Here is a 21,304-nt window from a genome sequence, read left to right as displayed (position 1 = left end):
GCCTGCCGATGCAGGGGACGCAGGTTCGTGCCCCGGTCCGGGAAGATCCCACGTGCCGCGGAGCGGCTGGGCCCGTGAGCCATGGCCGCTGAGGCTGCGCGTCCGGAGCCTGTGCTCCGCAACGGGAGAGGCCACAACAGTGAGAGGCCCGCGTACCGCAAAAAAAAAAAAAAAAAAAAAAAAAGTTATGCTGACACTATACTACAATGTACTATTAGGTGTACACTGGCATTATGCCTACAAAATGCATATACCTTAATTACAACAAAGCCGGAAGAGATATGCTGCCTACAAAGAAATAGAGTAAGATCGACTAACTGGCAATACCAGATACAAGAAGATAATGGGGGCATTATCCTTAAAGTTCCAAGGAAAAATGATTTTTAAACTAGAATCTATATTCAGTTAAACAATGACTCAAGTATAAGATAGGGAAAAAACGTATTTTTCACATATGCAAGGACTCAAAATATTTACCATCCACATACCTTTAATTAAACAATCACCAAATGATGCACATTAGTAAGGAGGAAAGAAATTCCAAGGGGAAAAAATAGGATATAAGAAACAATGGTAGCTGCCCAATATGATGTGAATTGTGTCCCCCAAATTTACATGCTGACAGCCAAATCCCTTGTACCTCAGGATGTAAGTGTATTTGAAGATAAGGTCTTTAAAGAGGTGATTAAGTTAAAATGAGGCCATTAGGATGGGGTCCTAATAAGGATGGCAAAAGACATTCCATCCAAATAGTAACCAGAGAGCTGGGGTGACTATACTAATATCAAACTAAATAGATTCTAAGTTAAAAATGTTACAAGAGACAAAGAAGGATTTTATATATTGATAAATGGGTCAATCAATCGATTAAATACGTTATAAACACATACGCATCTAACAACAGAGCCCCCAAAATACATGAAGCCAAAATTGACAGAATTAAGGGGAGAAACAGTAATAGCTGGAGACTTCAGTAACCCACTTTTAATAATGAACAGAACAACCAGACAGATGATCAGTAAGAAACAATGATGAGCAAACAGTTACAGGAAAAAGCAGAACAAAGAGAACTTGATTTATTCTGCAAAACGCAAGGAGCTTAAAAAACCTTTGAGAAAAAAAATCACAAGTTAAGGAGGGACAAAGGAGATTTTTTTTTTTTTCGCGGTCCGCGGGCCTCTCCCTGTTGTGGCCTCTCCCGTTGCGGAGCACAGGCTCCGGACGCACAGGCTCAGCGGCCATGGCTCACGGGCCCAGCCGCTCCGCGGCACGTGGGATCTTCCCGGACCGGGGCACGAACGCGTGTCCCCTGCATCGGCAGGCCGACTCTCAACCACTGCGCCACCAGGGAAGCCCCAACAAAGGAGATTTTATGTTACTAAGAGGAACTATCAACTATCATGAATGTTTAAGTGCCTCACAACATGGCTTTGAAGCACATAAAGCAAAACTGAGAGAAATACAAGAAGAAATTGGCAAAGACACTGTCACAGTAAGAGAATTCATAAAGCCCCTAAGAAGGGGACCAATAAGCACGGTTATGGAGGATTCAAAATAATTAACATGTTTGCTCCTAACGGATCTACAGAACTCTGTACCCAACAAGCAGGGAAGACAAATTCTTCTCAAATACATGTGGAAATTTTACAAAAATTCACCATGTATTAGCCACAAAAATTCAAGCAATAATGAAAAGCAGAAATAACATGTGGTATATTTGTTGATGAAAATATAAATTTTTTAAAAAATTCCAGAAGAATACCATCTCCAATCTATACACCAAAGAAACATTAAAAACATAAATTAAAAGTTATTTTTAAAGGAACACTAAGGAGATCATAAACTGCTAGAATATAAGAGTTCAGTAAGATGGCTAAATACATTAACTTGTATCTCTCCAGATATTAAAACATACTGAGAAACAACAGGCTATAGTGGTACAGAAACAGATAATTAGATCGATGAACAAAAGCCTGGTAAGCAACTCACCTCTGTGGAGAAATTTACTGCACGATTAGGGTAACGTTTCAAATCAACACAGAGGTAAAAGGAGTATTCGATAACTGCTGGGCTAATCTGCTAACAATTTGGAGAAAATTAAATTCCTACTTTGACCCTTTGCAGGAGTAATTTGCAGATAGATTAATGACTTAAAAATTAAATAATGAATTCCAAAAGTTTTACAGGAAGCAAAATTTCAAATATGCTTATAACCTTGGGATAAGAAAGGCCTTCCTAAACAAGGCATAATATGCTGATGTCATCTGGGAAAAGATGGAGGAATGTGAGCACAGCATAATTTAAAACCTCTGTGTGATGGAAAATGGTGCAACAAAGTTAAAGTGTGAGCTGTGTTCTAGGAAGGTATCTGTAATATGTGAAATAAAGATTAATGTGCAGAATGACCATAAGAAAAAGACAAGGAATATGGTAGAAAAGGAGATTAGGAAGATGAACCAGCAAGTTACAGAGTTTTATGTGATCAATAAACACGAAGCAGCAATACTTTGCCTCCGTAATAATCGAGGAAAAATTTCAAACAGTAAGATTTCATTCTGCACCTGAGTTTTGTCAGCTATAAAACAGGAACAATAAAGGACCCCACCTCAAAAGATGGTCATGGGATTAAATGAGTCAATGCAGACAAGTAAAGCTCTCGGGGCAGTGCCTGGGACATAATCAACGATCTATAGGCATTAGCTGTGATTACCTTTAGCTATGATTACCTTTAGCCTGGAACATAATCAACGATCTATAGGCATTAGCTGTGATTACCTTTAGCACACGGCAGCAATCTGGGCAGCAAAAACGTTCAACTTTGGTAAAATAAAGTTTTGGCAAGCGTGTGAGGAAAAAATACTCTCACACTGTCTTGGTGAGAATATAAGTTGGTCCAGCCAATTTTTGTGGGCAATTTGGCAACATCCATTAAGACACACGATGCATGTACCCTATACCTGGCGATTCCGTGTTGGCACCTAAGCTAGAGAAACATTCACCTCTCTGCACAGGAGGCATGTGCAGACGAGGAAGAGCAAAGACTGGAAAAATTCCTAAATGCCCATCAACAGAGGGCTGATTACATTAAACATAATGCTTTTATGCTGCAGAAGACCTTGCAGGTGTCAATAAGAATGAGGTGACACTTACACTAGCATGGAAAGATCTGTAAGACGTATTTTTTTTTAAATTAATTAATTAATTTGTGGCTGTGTTGGGTCTTCGCTTCTGTGCGAGGGCTTTCCCTAGTTGCGGCGAGTGGGGGGCCACTCTTCATTGCGGTGCGTGGGCCTCTCACTATCATGGTCTCTCTTGTTGTGGAGCACAGGCTCCAGATGCACAGTCTCAGTAGTTGTGGCTCACGGGCCCAGTTGCTCCGCGGCATGTGGGATCCTCCCAGACCAGGGCTCGAACCCACGTCCCCTGCATTGGCAGGCAGATTCTCAACCACTGCGCCACCAGGGAAGCCCCCTATAAGGCGTATTTTTTTTTTTTTTTTTTTTTTTTTTGGCGCTATGCGGGCCTCTCACTGTTGTGGCCTCTCCCGTTGCGGAGCACAGGCTCCGGACGCGCAGGCTCAGCGGCCATGGCTCACGGGCCCAGCTGCTCCGCGGCACGTGGGATCTTCCCAGACCGGGGCACGAACCCGCGTCCCCTGCATCGGCAGGCGGACTCTCAACCACTGCACCGCCGGGGAAACCCAAGACGTATTTTTAAGTGAAGAAAACAAGCTGCAGAACAATAAGTATTGTATGACGCTACTTCGGAAAACAAAACCCACAAAACTAAAACATGTATTTCTGTAGCTACATACACATGCCTAGAGAGAGGTCTGGAAGGTGCCACGCCAGACTGACAGCCCTCCTCAGGCTGCGTACCAGCACCGATGATATGCTGGTAAAGGAAAACCTAAGGGCTTTGTCTACATTACTTGAAAAATTTAAAAGAATATTTTCATGTATGAGTTTTTAGAAGTAAAAATAAAATATAAAACAAACCCAAACAACAATGCAATCTTGGCTACTTCATAATAGTGGGAGTAGAGTGCCCAGGTCCTAAGAAAGAAAAGCCTCACTGTGTGTTGGGAGATCAGAAAACATCTGGAGTTCTGTGTCCAGTCTGAGCATCATGCTCTATCAGAATAATTCCTGATTTGCCCAGGACGACACTGGTTTATGCCTATTGCCCTGGTGTAATTATTAATAGTGCCTCTTCTTAGTCTTAAGAGTAAGTTTGATTTAAAGGAGCTCCAAAAAAACCCCACAAAAAACAAAAAACCCAAAACAACAACAAAAAAACAAAACCCAAAATAAAAAACTTCAGTAAAAATCTCCCAAAACAGGAACAGGATCTATTTACTGAACAAACACTGATGAAAGAAATCAAAGAAGGCCTTAATAAAGGGGGAGATATACCATGTTCATGGATTTAAAAACTTGACATGGTCAAGATGTAAAGTCTTGCCAAACTGATCGACAGATTTAACCCAATTTCAATAAAAATCACAGCAGGACTTTTTGTAGATAAAGACAAGCTGATTTTAAAAACTTACATGGAAAGGCAAAGAAACTAGAATAATCAAAAAGGTTTTGAAAACCTGATTTTGAAGCTACTATAAAGTTATAGTCATCAACAGAGTATTGGTGAAAGTACAGACACATAGATCAAAGGAACAGAAGAGAGTTCAGAAATTAAACCCACAGAAATATGGCCAAATGATTTTTGACAAAAGTTCAAAAGCTACTCAATAGAGGAAAGACAGTCTTTTCAATAAATGGTGATGGAATAACCGACAGCCCTGTGCAAAACAATTAACTTCAACAGATACCTTACCCCTTATATAAAAATTAACTCAAAACCGATCACATGTTTAACTATAAAACATCCAACTATACAACTTTTAGAAGAAAACAAAAAATATTTGTGACAATGGGTTAGACAAGGAATTCTTAGACAAGACGCCGAAAGCAAAGTACATGGAAGGAAAAATTGACAAATTGGACTTCTTGAAAATTAAAAAGTTTGCTCTGCAAAAGACACTATTAAAAGAATGAAAATACAAGCTACAGATTGGGAGAAAAGTTTTGCGTATCACCTTTCAGACAAAGGATTTGATCCAGAACACAGAAGGAACTCTCAGAAGTTACCACTGAGAAAACAACCCAGTTTTAAAATGGTCAAAAGACTTAGACATTTTGTCGCAAAGGATATATGAATGACAAATAAACACATGATAAGACATCAATACTGTTAGCCATTAGGGAACTGCAAGTTAAAACCATGGTGAGATATTGATACCACGACACCCCTCTTTGCATCCTTAAAAGAAAAATCACTGACAGTACCAAGTACCTGTGAAGACCTGAAGCAAATCGAACTCTCACACGTTGCTAATGGGACTGAAAACTGGCACATACCAGCCACTCTGGAAAACTGTTTAGCAATCCCACTCTTAGATATTCACCCTAGAAAAGTGAAGACGTATGTTCCCACAAAGTCCTGTCCACAGATGTTTATAATAGCGCTCTATAATTACCAGAATGGAAGCTACCCCAGGATCCGCCAAAGAGTGAACGAACATGGTACATCCACACCATGGATACTACTCAGCAATACAAAGGAACAAACTATTGATACACACGATAGCACGGATGAATCTCAAAGGCATTACGCTGAATGAATGAAGTTAGTCTCCAAAGGCTACACACCGAATGATTCCATTTCTACAAGATTCTTAAAAAAGAGAAAACTATAGTGTCAGAACCCGTCAGTGGTTGCCAGGGCTGTGATGAGGGAAGGGTGGATTACCAAGGGGCAGCTTCAGGGAGTTATCTGGGGTGATGGAGCTGTTCTGAATCTGAATTGTGGTGGTGTGGTCGCTTGAATCCATATATGGGCCCCAATTCATAGAACTACACACTAAAAGGAGTCAGTCCTCTATCTGTTAATGAAGACGAAAAGTGTCCTGGTTTGGACAGTAAGTTATAAGGTCACCCTAACTACCCAGGAGAAGATGGAGTTGGCGATTAATATGAAAACCCAAACAAGGACAGTGGAGGGACTTGGGATCACAGATACCAACGACGACTAACCTTGTTCTCGGGTGCTTTGTGCCAGGCGTGGCCCTGAGCCCCACAGAGCCGACGTCTTACTTAAATGTATCTGATAGATCCCGATGACACCCCCATTTCACAGAAGAGGAACCAGGGCTAAGAGAAGTTGGGAATTTGCCCGCTGTCACAGAGCTCGTATTGGCAGAGGCCGGATTTAAACCGAACCTGTCCAGCCCCAAAGTTGAACAAACACAGCCACTGAGTCGTGCTGCTTCTCCGCCTGCCGCTGCTGGGAAACCAAAGGCTAAGATAAGAACTGATAATACTCCACACGGCTGCTGAACAGGGGAGGGAAGGAGGGAACGAGGAGAGGGCCACCTTCCCATAATGCTCCACACGGCTGCTGAACAGGGAGGGGAGGAGGGAACGGGGAGAGGGCCACCTTCCCATAATGCTCCGCACGGCTGCTGAACAGGGGAGGGAAGGAGGGAACGGAGGAGAGGGCCACCTTCCCATAATGCTCCACACGGCTGCTGAACAGGGAGGGGAGGAGGGAACGGGGAGAGGGCCACCTTCCCATAATGCTCCACACGGCTGCTGAACAGGGGAGGGAAGGAGGGAACGGAGGAGAGGGCCACCTTCCCATAATGCTCCACACGGCTGCTGAACAGGGAGGGGAGGAGGGAACGGGGAGAGGGCCACCTTCCCATAATGCTCCACACGGCTGCTGAACAGGGGAGGGAAGGAGGGAACGGAGGAGAGGGCCACCTTCCCATAATGCTCCACGCGGCTGCTGAACAGGGGAGGGAAGGAGGGAACGGAGGAGAGGGCCACCTTCCCATAATGCTCCACGCGGCTGCTGAACAGGGGAGGGAAGGAGGGAACGGAGGAGAGGGCCACCTTCCCACACCTGAATGCTTGTCCCCTGCCTGGGCCCCTTCTCCTCATTTGGTGTCACCTCTCACACGTCACGGGTCACTAGGTAGGGAGACTGTCGGGGACCCCCGACAGTGTCTTCCTGCATCCCCTACAAGGTTGGACTGGATCAAAGTTCCTTCCAGCCCTAAGAATCCACGGTGTCTTCCTCCTTAATGGAGGTGAAATTCACACAACGTAAAATTAACCACTTTCAGGGTACAATTTAGTGGCATTTCATAAATTCACAATGCTGTGCAACCATTATCTTTACCTAATTCCAAACATTTCATCACCCCTAAAGGAGACCCCAAGCCCACGCGGCCGTCAGGTCCTCCCCCCAGCCCTTGCCAGCCTCTAATCTGCTTTCTGTCTCTTTGGAGTTGTCGATTCCAGACATTTCATGACGTGGGATCCTACAGGAAGGGGCCTTCTGTGTCTGGCTTCTTTCACTGAGTGTAACCGTTTCTCCTCATTGTAGCTTGTGTCACTGCAACATCCCTTTTTATGGTTGAATAACAGCTTTACCACACTTCGCTTATCCATTGATCTGCTAACGTGTATTTAGGTTATTTCCACCTTTTGGCTTCTCCACTATTTTGTGAACAGTGTTGCTATGAACATCCGTGTGCAGGATTTGTTTGAAAACCTGTTTTTGTTTCTTCTGGGTACCTACCTAGGAGTGGAATTGCTGGGTCACATCGTAATTCTGTGTTTAACCAACTGCCGGACTTTTTCACAGCGCCTGCACCATTTTACGTTCCCACCGTGCTTTCTTTTCGAATCACAAAATGCAATGGAAATTCAGAGGAGGTAGGCAGCAGTGCTGAGGAAGGGCCAGAACAGGTTTCACGGGGCTTAAGTGAGACACACGGCAGGTGGGCTCTGCACCGGCTGATGGCAGAGCGGGTGGTACGGGCAGGGAGCACCCTGGGGTGCAGCTGCAGGTGGGAGCAGGTGGGGCCTGCGTCTGGGTGACTAGCTGGGCTGAGTGCATCCACTGAGTCTAGAAAGCTGACCTGACTGGTGGTTTGAGGGCCCTCTAGCAGGGGTGGCCTCGGGCATGTGTCACCAGTGCCCCTTTGCCTCTGAGTGGATAATGGGAAGTCTGCAATAAGAGGCAGACAGGCCTGGAGCGAGGGCGGTGGGCCTCGTAACGAGGTCACTCTTTTGTCCTGACCCCTCCGTGCAGAGAGGCAGGGCACCCAGAGCTGTCATCTGCTTCCAAGTGTCATGAAAGAGCCGTGTCACTCGGGGACGATACCAAACTAGATGTCGCGTGCGACTGAACCAGGGAATTAGGCAGCTCCCGCTTCTTCTCTCTCTGACTTTAAAATGAACTCCCAGAAGCTCCCACGGAGGGTCGGGCGAGCCAATGTGAAACAAATTAGCTCAGCACGATGCCCATCGAGGCGCTCCATAATACCGGGGATGAGGGGATGGCATGAACCTTAAATGCTTCTCCTGCAGCCAGCCCTCCTGCTCTGCTCTGGGGACCCGAGGGCTGTAGATGGGTGAGAAAGGTCTCCGCTGAGCCCAGGAGCTGCACTGCGGCCAGCTGCGGTACTTAACGTTGCACCATGATTTCTGGCGCCCAGGGAGGGTGTCTGTGTCCTGACCTCCTCTTTTTATAAGGACACCAGTCCTATTGGATTAGGACCCACCCTAGTGACCTCATTTTACATTAATCACCTCTGTAAAGAGCCATCTCCACCTACAGTCAGAGGTGCTCACCGTCAGAACTTTAACATGAACCTGGGGAGGGGACACAATTCAGCCCACAGCACTCCCCCCGCTCAGGGGCCTTCGGCATGGAGTGGCTCCCAGGCCAGCTCCCTCCTCACCTGGCTGAGTCAGGTGACTCTGCGTGGGCAGCAGGTTCCACACTCTGATTCTAGAGCCCGCCCAGGGAAGTAATTAAGGGCATCGAGACTCTCTTACTTAAAATACCAACATTAGGCACTGACTCACCGGCCGGCTGCATCCAGGAATCTCAAACCACTCTCACAGCACCATTAGTCAAAACTCACAGAATCTCGGTGGAACCTGAGGTGACTCATCCACCTGGCAGATGAGAAAGCAATGGTCCTGGAGAACGGAACTCTGAGAGCGCCCGTCTTCCGCTTAGTAACGTTAGGGCACGTTAAGGCCTGGTTCTTAGAAACAGGTAAAACTAGGATGGTGTTAGAAGGATATGGAATGTCAGGCGGCCAGAGTCTTGTTTTACCTGAGGGGCCGGGGTGACCCAACTCACATCACCTGAGACCTCTGGAAAGGTGGGCCCCTCCGCCTTTGAGATCAAACAAGGCCACCGAGGGCAAGGCCAGAGCGTCTGGGGAGAAAGATCATGAGCGAATGGAGTTCGACGGCACCTTGTCTCGTGTTTCTTCCCAGCCGTCCTGGGTCCCCCTGCGGCTCCTGGATCAAGGGATGGAGTCCAGTGGGGTGACATTATCACCTGAGGCCTGAGTTTGGCCAGCAAAACACTGGGAGCTTCAACTGAATCCCAGATCCCAGGAAAACACAGTTCTGGGGCTTTTAGGACAAGTCCAGGCGTCTGACTCCAAACAATAAAGGGCTAGTGTAACAACGTGTAATTTGCGTTAAATGCGCAGGAAGCTACTCTTGCCCTCCGGGGCTATTTCTCATTCTCCAGAATGTTCTCCCAGATCCAGGCTGAGAATGTCTTAAGGTCAAGGGCTGTTTCTCACCATCTCTGCCTCTCCTGGGTATGCCTTGGTATCTGCTGTGAAGGTGTTACAGTACTGAGTTCAGAGCCAGCCCCAAATAAGGATGTGATCAGCCCTGGTGTTGCCCAGGCGGGGTCAGCTCGGGAAGCTGCTCCTAACTTCCAGGTGGAGAACGTCTGCACCTAAGCTCCCGGCTTTCTCAGGGACCCAAGGTGGAGAGGGGCAGGGAGCCAGGACGGGAGGAGGTGCAGGAAGGGGGAGGGGCCCAGTGAGACCCTCGGCGCCAACAAGTGCCTCTCAAAGTTCACTGCACGGAGGAATCACCTGGGGCTCTTTTTTTAAAAATTTATTTTATTGACGTATAGTTGACGTGCAATGTTGTGTTAATTTCTACCGTACAGCAAAGTGCTTCAGTTATACATATATACATTCTTTTTCATATTCTTTTCCATTATGGTTTATCCCAGGAAATTGAATATAGTTCCCTCTACTATACAGTAGGACCTTGTTGTTTATCCATTCTATATATAATAGTTTCTTTTTAATTTGCCTTCCCAGTTATTGTTTTCTTTCTTTCATTTTTTTCTATTTGACCGTGCCACGCAGCATGCAGGACCTTAGTTCCCCGACCAGGGATCGAACATGCGCCCCCTGCACTGGAAGCACGGGGTCTTAACCACTGGACCGCCAGAGAAGTCCCTCACCTGGGGCTCTTGAAATGATTCAGAAAGTCTGGGGTGGGGTCTAGGAGCCTGGATTTCTAACGAGAATCCAAGAGACATCAGAGCTGCTGGTCTAATGACCACACTTTTGAGAAGAGAAAGGAGAATCAGAGAAGAGTTATCCGTAAATACAGAGAAAAACATTACTTAAAATGCTTTTAGGACTTCCCTGGTGTCCAGCGGGTAAGACTCCACGCTTCCACTGCAGGGGGAGCGGGTTCCATCCCTGGCTGGGGAACTAAGGTCTTGCATGTTACACGGCACGGCCAAAAAAAAAGAAAAATGCTTTTAGCTGAATTTCCAGTTAAATGCATACACATTCCTCTCTGCTCTCTCCTGAAAATGCACCAGTTCAACAGTAAAGGAAGGTGTGTGTGGGTGTGGGTGTGTATGTTCACATGGTCATAGAGAATGGAGAAGACCGCAGCAGATGAGAGATGTCAGCAAAATTTTGGAAAATGGAAAGCAGAAAGGGACCACTATTTTGGGGAAAATTATGTGGTCTAAAAGCACTTCCACCATAATATATCTAAAATGCCAGATAAAACACTTTAAAATATCTATTAAAGTGCATAACTGACCTGGAAAGACACTAAGAGAAGTCCTCAGGGGCCGCAAGTGAGTCGGCTGCAGAAGTCCAGAGAAGTTAGGGAGGGAACAGGTGCTCAGGCTGCCCCGAAGGCCTCTCCCAAGCCTAGGTGAACCAGTCGGGGCCAGACTGCAATGGGGAGTCAGACCAGAGACGCTGGCCTACAGCACGGGGCCCCTCAAGGGCTGCATTCCTAGAGAAGCAATGAGTTACACAACCCACAGACAGGGAGACAGCGAGGAAACCCATCTGCCTCAGCCTTAGCTGAGTGGAGGGGAACGTCTCCTCTCCACAGCTTTCATGTGGCTTGAGGACCTTAGTTCACTCGACTTCATGGGCCAAAAAGCACCAAGCTGAGGATTTAATTTAAATCACCCTGGGCTTCCCTGGTGGTGCAGTGGTTGAGAGTCCGCCTGCCGATGCAGGGGACGCGGGTTCGTGCCCCGGTCCGGGAAGATCCCACATGCCGCGGAGCGGCTGGGCCCGTGAGCCATGGCCACTGAGCCTGCGCGTCCAGAGCCTGTGCTCCGCAACGGGAGAGGCCACAACAGTGAGAGGCCTGCGTACCGCAAAAAAAAAACCAAAAGAAACCAAAAAACTAAATCACCCCATACTCTTGTGCTGCTGGAGGAAATATAAGTTAGTGTGACCATTTTGGATAACTGTGAGTATTAAAGCAGAAGTATGCCCACCACCCTTAGTTCCATTCCTACTATGAATCTGAAAGGAAGTCACGGTATGTTCCCACAACACGTGCACAAGAAGTCTGCAGAAGCACCGTCATCATCCCACACGTGGGAACCCCTCACGTGCTCACCAGCCATAGAAGAGATCACCAAAATGGAAGACGATACAACAGAGCAAAATGAACCCTGCCGCTCGCATCACCCTGGATGAACCTCACAGACACACGCTAAGTGAAAGAGGCCAGGTACGAAAAAAGAGCACAGACGGGCTGATTCTACTTACACGAAAACTGGCAAAACTATGCTCAGGACAGCGGTGACCTTGGAGGGGAAGAAGTAACTGGAAAGGGTAGGAGGGAATTCTGTAGTTCTGATCATTTTCTGTTTCTTGGTCACAAAAGCTGTTCGCTAATGATTTGTATTTTTTGGTATGTATGTTATAGTTCAATAAAGTGGTCCCATTAAACAAACAGTGATCCCTTCATACTACACCCAGTCATCAGCAGAACAAACCCACGCCACCTTTGGGTGGAGCAAACCCTCAATCGGACTTCAAAATTTTCCTGGAGATAAAGTTTCAAAGAACACGAGCTCACAATTTTAAAGAAATCATAAAATGAAACAAAGCCCAATAACCAGTAGTTAGCAGGACAGCAAATGCAGCATCAGATACACAAGGAGTTCAGATATTAGAAGCTGATCAAATACAGAATTATGATATTTAGTATGTTTAAATAAATAAAAAAAGAACCAAAATATAAAAAGTAAATAACCACTCAAAATAAACAGGCAGACCTCTAAAAGAACCAAACAGAATTAGAAATGAAAAACTATAACCATTGAAATTAAAAACTTTATGCCTAAAATGGTTAGAGATGAAATGATGTGGAATTTTAAAGCAATCCTGCGAGGGGAGAAGTGGTGGGGTGTAAAGATATACAGGAAGGGACTTCCCTGGTGGCGCAGTGCATAAGACTCCGTGCTCCCAATGTAGCAGGCCTGGGTTCGGTCCCTGGCTGGGGAACTAGATCCCTCAGGCATGCTGCCAGAGTTCACATGCCACAACCAAGGAGCCCTGGAGCTGCAACTAAGGAGCCTGCCTGCCACAACTAAGACTTGGTGTGACCAAATAAATAAATAAATATTAAAAAAAAAAAGATATACAGGAAGAAGGGCCATGTGTGGATAATTACTAAACTTGGACAATGGGAAAAAGGAGGGGGTTCCTTATTTGAATCTCTCTATTTTGTATGTTTGAAATTGTCCTTAGTCATGTGGTTTTTAAAGCCCTCAAAGGATGGTTAAACAGTAGAATAGATACACCTGAGGTGAGAATTAGTCAACAGAAAAACAGATATGGAAATATTACTCGGCCACTAAAAAGATGAAATATTGCCATTTGCAGCAACATGGATGAACATAGAGAATATTACACTTAGTGAAGTAAGTCAGACAGAGGAAGACAAATACTATATGATATCACTTATATGTGAAATCTAAAAGATAACACAAATGAATCTATACACAGAACAGAAACAAACTCACAGACATAGAAAACAAACGTACAGCTACCAAAGGGGAGAGGAAGGAGGGCAGGGACAAGTTAGGAGTACGGCATTAACAGATACGAACTACTGTCCAAAAAGAGATAAGCAACAAGGATTTACTTTTATATGCACTGGGAAACGAAAAACCTCATATGACTTGCTTTACTGAGGTGGTCCGGAAGCGAACCTGCAGTATCTCCAAGGTGTGCCTGTGCAGTTGTTTCAGTAAAAAAAAAAAAAACACAAAAGTGTAGAAAAAGCACTTGATAAAATTTGACATGCATTCCTGATAAAACATATTGGTGAACTACGAATGGAAAGGAAATAAACGTTATTACCTAATTAAATATATCCACAGAAATCCTCTAGCAAACACAATAGTCAAAGGTGAAGCTTTGAGAGCTTTTCCTTCAAGATTGAGGCCAGAGCATAGAGGCTCACAATTACCACTATTATTCGATGCTTTACTGGGGATGCCAACCAGCACAGTAAAAAAAAGAAACGAAGAAAAGAAAAAGAAACAAAGGATCTAAGAAACGGTAAAAAAGAAAAAACTGGCGTAATTCACAAATGATATTATCTACATAGAAAAATGAAAAAAAGTCTAGTGATTAGTTATCAGCATGTTAAAGAGTTTAGTATAGTTATGAATCCAAGGCTAAATATAAAAAAGATCAACTGTGTTTCTCTACATTAGTAACAACAGAAATGCAAAGTTTTAAAGTTTTAAAAGTTTTAAAGTTTCACATTCTTTATAATAGCAGTAAAAACCAAAAGATATTAGGAATAAGTTGAACAAAAACTAAGCAAGACCTTTATAGAGAAAACTTTAAAGCTTTACTGGAAGACATTATAGAGGATCTTTAAAAATGGGAAGACAAACCAAGTCTGCAGATGAAAAAACTCATTATCATAAAGATGCCAGTCCCCCCTAGATTGATCTACAAATTTAATGCAATTGAAATCCCAACAGAGTGTTTAATAGAACATGAGAAGCTGGATCTCAAGTACATAAGGAGAAGCAAAGGACCAGAAGAGTCGAGACACATCTGACAAAGAACATGGTCAGTAGACTGGTAGAGCTAATGTAAAGCAGTAAGTGGCGAGGACGGTAGCTGTTCCTGAAATTCCATTCTCTTTTCCTCTGGGTGCATGGACTGAGTTCTTCTCAATGCAATGTGAACAAAAGTACTGTGTTTTGCTTCTGGGCCAGGTCCATACTAAACCTCCCATATGTGCACCTTTCTGCCCTATTCTTTCTGCTGCCTGGATGCAAACAGCACTGTAGCCTAGGCATGGTGGGGCACGTGATGGAAAGAGCCTGGGTGCCTGAAGCACTGCATGGAGGAGAGCTACCCTGCTGACCTGAAAGCCACCCTGATTTTACATAAGAAAATATACATATACCTCTTGCTCTTTAAGACCCTGATACTTGGGGGGGTCTATTTGTTACGCAGTGTAGCTGACCCTAACTAATATCTTACAGTAATGAAGACAGCTTGGTATTGACCTCTGGTTTCAGCTACAACATGTAAAGAGCTTGAAAGCTATCATTGCCATCCTTACAAGAAAAAGCTGGACAAACTGAAAACCAACAATTTTCTTGGACCCATCAGAGAACAAAGGTCACAGGACAAATGGCACCCTGAAAGCCCGAGAGATGGGGCCATCTAGAGGGATACAGCAAATGAGATCTACCTATAGGGAGAAGAATTTGCTGGAGCCATAAACAGGAAGGAACACTTAAATGGTGATTTTGATGAATTGCTGGAGGCTGAGTGAGGACCAGCGTGAAAGGGAAAAGCTGGAGGGGACATAGGCTTAGGGGGCCACCACACTCTTTTGGGTTTACCCCCAGGAACCCCTCCAGGTTTTCATGGCGAGGATCCCAGAAAGACCCCCTGGTGTCTCTGGCAGAGGGAGGGGAAGACGAACCACTGTGAAGTAGACCCAGAGCCTTAGTCAGAACAAAGGCCTTTTCTCCAGGGGAGAGGACTTGGCCAGATGCAATTCAGAAGCCTTATCCCACCCAGGTGAAGAAGTTCCTCCATTCTCCGGACCCTTCCAGCCTTCCTGTCTCACCAAAGTGGGAGGAGAGACCATAGTCAACAGGACCAGGCTTTGAGGAGACAGACTGGGAATGCTGTGCCTGGGGACGGAGTGGGGGGCAGAGGGGAAAACTACGTCACAGGAGAACCCCTTGTGAACGCCTCAGCCCCGAAACACAGCCCACGAAAGGACTGAAATTTCGTTGTAGATTATAGACCATTCCCCTCCCCCCACAGCAACGGGGCTCCAGTATCACGGTGGTTACAGCCACAAAAGCTGAAAAAACCAGACTCTCTTTAAGGAGGAGAACAGAGGGAAGCCCAGGGTCAAGAAGGGAGACACAAGCAGGGGTACTCGAGGAGCTGAAGCTTCTGACACCTACAGCTGCAAAAAATACCGAACGGAGCCCAAAGCCTGGCCTGATTAACAGATACCCTCACACTGAAAGCCCTAACGCCCTCTTTGCCTCAGTTCCTCTTACCCAACACAGCATGTATGTCTCTCAGTAAGAAAGCACAAGGTATGCCAAAAGGCAAGAGAAAATAGCATTTTCAAGTGACAGCCAAGAAAAAATACATGTACATGTTGAAGTAACAAAGCAATGATCAGAACCAGACTCAGATATGACACAAATACTGGAATTACTCTAGACAGAGAATTTAAAATAACTATGATTAATAGGTTGAGGGCGCTAATGGAAAAACTGGACACCATGCAGAAGGGGAACGTAAGCAGAGAGAAGGAAGCTCTTAGGGAGAATCAAAAACACAGTGTCAGAAATAAAGTGTCTTTGACAGGCTCGTCGGTAGACTGGATGTGGCCAAGGAAAAAAGTCAGCGAGCTGGACTATAGGTCAATACAACTTGCAAACTGAAATGTAAAGAGAAAACAGAATGAAAAGAAAACAGGGCAGAATAAGCAAGAGTTATTGGATGATGTCAAAAGTGTAGTATAATGTGATGAGCAGAGGGAGAAGCAAAAGAGAGAAAGCAAAACAGCTGAATTACTAATGGCCAAGAACACTACTAATAGTTGAATTAATACTGGATCTGTAACCAAACCACACAGATGCAGGAAGTTCAGAGAATACCAAGCAGGGTAAATAACAAGAAAAACACACCTGGGCACATTAGATCCAAATTGCAGAAATGCAAAGATGAACAGAAAATCCTGAAAGAAGCCAGAGAGGGGAAAAACACCTTTCCTATGAAAAGTTAAGGATAAGGATCACAGTGGACCCCTTATCACAAACAACGCAAGCAAGAAGGGAGTGGAGTGAAATACCGCAAGTATTAAGAGAGAAAAGGCTACCAGCGCAGAAGTCAATTTCCAGCGAAATCGTCCTCAAACGTGAAGGAGAAATGAAGACTTTCTCAGATAAACAAAAATGGAAGAAATTTATGGCCAATAGGCTTGCCCTGCAAGACATGTTAAAAGAGTATCTTCGGGCAGAAGAAAAACAACATAAAAAAAGAAGAAAAAACATAAAGAAAGGAAGGGCACTGGCGCAGGAATAAATAAAAGTCAAATAAGATCTTTTCTTTTTTTGGCCCCGCCCATTGGCTTGCGGGCTCTTAGTTCCCTGACCAGGGATGGAACCCTGGCCACGGCAGTGAAAGCATCGAGTCCTAACCACTGGACTGCCAGGGATTTCCTTATTCTTAATTGATCTACAAGATTACTGTTTTTTTTTTTTTTTTTTTGCGGTACGCAGGCGTCTCACTGTCGTGGCCTCTCCCGTTGCGGAGCACAGGCTCCGGACGCGCAGGCTCAGCGGCCATGGCTCACGGGCCCAGCCACTCCGCGGCACGTGGGATCTTCCCGGACGGGGCACGAACCCGTGTCCGCTGCATCGGCAGGCGGACCCTCAACCACTGCGCCACCAAGGAAGCCCAAGATTACTGTTCTTTAAAGTAATCACAGTAACAACGTATCACGTAACTGATAGTGGATGCTGAGTGAAATGATGGACAACAATCTCAGAGGGTCGGGAGGGAGGAACTGGGAACACTGGATTATAAGGCGCCTGCTCTACATGTGAAACCATCCAGTGTCATTTCAAGGGGGACGTGGATTAGTTAAAAATGTATTTTCTTAACTACAGGGCAACCACTAACAACAACTTAACAAGAAGTACAATTGATATGCTGGGAGAGGTAAAATGGGAACATGAAATGCTCATTTGAAACCTGAGAAGGCAGAAGACAAAGGGGGAAAAAGACAGCCTGGTATTTTTTTTTTGGCAAAAGACAAAGAGATCTAAGGAACAGAATTGTGAGCTCAGACTTAGAGCCAGGGATATAATGCATGAGGAACTCGCCACCGCAGGTCAGAGGGGAAGGGATGGATGGGGCTGGGATAGCCCTTACGGAAATAAATTTAATTTATTAACACATTTAACTGGATTTCAAACCACTCACAAAAATAATTTCCACAGACTGAAATATGAAGCCTTTTTGTTAGTATTTTTTATAATATATGTATATATTCTTTTGTTTGATTTTTTAAAAAGGAAATTTAATTTATAATGTAGAAATGTCTAATGTGAGTAGAGAAGGAGAAAACCTTCTCTTCTCTACTGGTAGAAGAGCTGGAAGGAACAAAAGCCAATCTGCTCTGTGCAGAATCCCAGAAAAGCCCAGAAAATAGAGGTACCTTGGACCACAGAAGGTGGACAACCAGGGTGGGATTAACACCAGGAGGATCGGCTGAAGATATGTAAAAGGGGGCAGTTAACGCCCCAGATTCTCTCCCCAGCTCTGGCAGAAGGAACGTTTACTCACTGGAAAACCGGACTCCGGGTGTGAGGGATAAGGGGTCATCCAAAAAGTAGGTGATTAAAATGTCAGAGGAGTGGGGAAGGGGTGGGCTGGAGAACTGCTCTCTTTTATTATAAGCCATGTGGAAGTATTTGATATTTTAAAGCAGTACATATATTACATGAAGATAAAAATTAAACTTAAAAAAAAAAGAAAAGTAAAAAAAAAACAACAACAAAAAACCCAAAATTATGGTCCTTCTGGACTTGGTCATTAGGATGGCTTTCTCCATGCTGGTCCAGGGCACAGACCAGGAAGCACTGCTCCAGGAGCCCAAGCCTCCCCAATGGCAAATCTTGTCCTTCAGCTTTGCAGGACATCAGCGGGGCCAGGTCTCCAGGAGAGGAAGTGGTCCAGGGAATAGAGGGTGCTCCTGGAATGACTTCAAAATTTCTTTCCAACTTTGTCTTTCTCTTCTCTTTCATTTTTTCCCCAAACTCAATAATCTATCATTTACCTTGCCTTGCTTCAGGCGATGTCATTAATAACAATAGAAAAAGCATTTTTTTCTTGTCACCTTTCTTCAAAGGAACTCAGATTGTCTCCAAACTTTAAAGTGCATACAAAGTACCTAGGAATTTTGTTAAAATGCAGATTCTAATTCGGCCGGCCTGGGGTGGGGCCCGAGAGTCTGCATTTCTAACCAGCTCTCAGGTTAGGCTGATGCTGCTGGTCCATGGACCGCACTCTGAGAAGCAGAAGGACATAAAGCAACTTTATGGGGTGATGGACATCGTTTACATCTTGCCTGTGGTTGTGGTTACATGTGTATATACTCTTATCAAAATTCACTGGACTGTGTACTTAAAATGGGTGTGTTTTACTGTACGTACGTTATCCTTTATTAAAGGAAAAATCCATTCTAGATGGATTATAGATCTAAATGTGAAAGATGAAACAATTAATCTTTTAGGAGGAAACACACACTTTGGGGTAGGCATATCTTTCTTTCTTTTTTGTTTTTTTGAACCACACATATAATTTTAATTTTTAAGGAGCCACATTAAAAAATGTAATGGGGTCTTCCCTGGTGGCACAGTGGTTGAGAGTCCGCCTGCCGATGCAGGGGACATGGGTTTGTGCCCCAGTCCGGGAAGATCCCACATGCCGCGGAGTGGCTGGGCCCGTGAGTCATGGCCGCTGAGCCTGCGCGTCCGGAGCCTGTGCTCCGCAACGGGAGAGGCCACAGCAATGAGAGGCCCGCGTACTGGAAAAAAAAAAAAAAAAAAAAAAAAAAGTAATGAAACTGGATAAACTAATAAGGCATATCTTTCTTAAACAGGACTCAAAAAAGAGTGAACCATGATGGAAAAACCCACACGACCTGGACTACATTAAAATTAAAAACTTCTGTTCATCAGCAGACTCTAATAAGAGAGCAAAAGGGCAAGCTCTAAACTGAAGGAAGATATCTGCAATACATTTATCTGACAAAGGACTCCTCATATATGAAGAACTACTCCAATTGAATAAGAAAAAGACATGACGACAGAAAAGTGGGCAGAACTCTGACAGACACTTCACAGAGGAGGACGGCCAAAATGGCCGATCAATACATGAAAAGGCAGTCGGCTCAGCCACGAGTGAAACGCAAATTAAAACCGCACAACGCTTTGTTTGGACCGCACACCCGCTGGAATGGCTAAATGAAGAGACAGACAATGCCGTGTGAGGAAAGCTGTGGAGCAACTGGAACGCTCTTCCACTGCGGATGGGGTGTCATTTGCAACAACATTCTTGGAAGACTATTTGGTGGTATTTATTAGAGGCGAATATAAACATCCTCTAAGATCCAGCAGGTCCACTCTTGGGTGGAAATACAAGCCCGTGTCTCCAAAAGGTAAGTGCAAGAGTGCTCAGAGCAGCCTCGTTCATAATGTCCTCAAACTGGAAACAACTCAGTTATCCATCAGCAGGAGTCTCGATAACATGTGCAACAGTCATAAAACAGATTCTCGCTGGCAATAAAAACATGAAGGAACTACTGCCACCCGCAACAATGTGGATGCATCCAGGGTAATCAGATAACATACAGGGCGCTCGGTCAGATTTGCATCTTGAATAACCAAGCATTCTGAAGAACGTGAATGTCCCGTGCAGTATTTGGGACAGACTTATACTAAAAATTACTACGCTATGAAAAGCCATTCTTGTTTTTCATTAAAATATTATTTTTCAGCTGGTCCCATTCTGGTTCCTGATCTGGGTGCTGGGGACACCGTGTGTTCACTTTGCGAAAATCCGTCGTGCTGCACACGTAGGATGTGTGCACGCCTCCTGCATGAATGTTACTTAAAGTTTACTTAAAGACACAGCTCATCCTGGCCCACGTCCCATCAGAGGGGGCCCTCCGTGCCTCTTGCCCCCAGTCTCCCATCTGTTCTCCGCACCGCTGTGTGTGACCTTTCAAACCTGCACATCCATCCTGGCGCGCGGTCACGGCTCAGTCGCGCCAGTATCTGGTGGTCGCCCACAGGAGAGCACCTGCCCCCTCGGCAAGCCATCCGGGGGCTCTTGGGGGCCCCTCCTCCCCCGTCCCCACATCTTCCCGTCTTTTTGACAACACTGACACTCACCACACCTCCATGGCTGGGCACGTGCGGTTTCTCTACTTAGAGGGCCCTTCCCGCGTCTCTGCCTGGCAAAAGCCTCGTTATTTTCCGAGTCTCATTTCAGCTTCTATCGGGCCTGGGGGTCTCTGTCTCCCTGGGCAGACCCGGGTGCCCCTCTCTCTCACACCCGTCTTCAACGCCTGCCTCCTTTATCTTGCAACTGACTATCTCCTCATCTGAGTACAGGCTTATTGGGGTGAGGACCCCGCCCTTACATCTTTTTATCCCTGGCACCTAGCGGAGTGCCCGGGAGTGGCAGGTACTGGGTACTCGTTAAGGGATGAATAAAAGGATAATGGTAGTAAGGGATGTTAACGAACGGGGATCAGGCAAGGGATGTAAGCAAATGGCTCATGCTAGATTACAGGTTTGTCAGGGGCCCTTCTGAACTTTCTCCAGGGCATCCTGTATCACGAGCACGCACCTGTCCCAGCCGTGCCTCCCTGGATGTCCTGCCTGCCTCGTGGCACTTGGGAGGTGGTGTCTCATCTAACTTCCTGTGGGAAGGGTGCTGTCTTATCCCCATTTCACCGATGACTTCAGAGACTTGTCCAAGGTCGCCTGCTGGGAGAGGGAGAGCTCACGCTCATTGCACCCATCAGTCTGTGGATAACACCAGGCA

At 45.3% G+C, this 21,304-nt stretch overlaps 1 protein-coding gene across 9 annotated transcripts in view; it reads right to left on the bottom strand.

Moving 5' to 3' along the window:
• Nucleotides 1-21,304, bottom strand: part of CARD11 (caspase recruitment domain family member 11) — a 113,711-nt gene that overhangs the window by 78,141 nt on the left and 14,266 nt on the right. The window lies entirely within an intron of this gene.

The sequence above is a fragment of the Stenella coeruleoalba genome (assembly GCF_951394435.1).
Source record: "Stenella coeruleoalba genome assembly, chromosome: 15".
NCBI lineage: Eukaryota > Metazoa > Chordata > Mammalia > Artiodactyla > Delphinidae > Stenella > Stenella coeruleoalba.
This window is presented reverse-complemented; position numbering and strand designations above follow the sequence as displayed.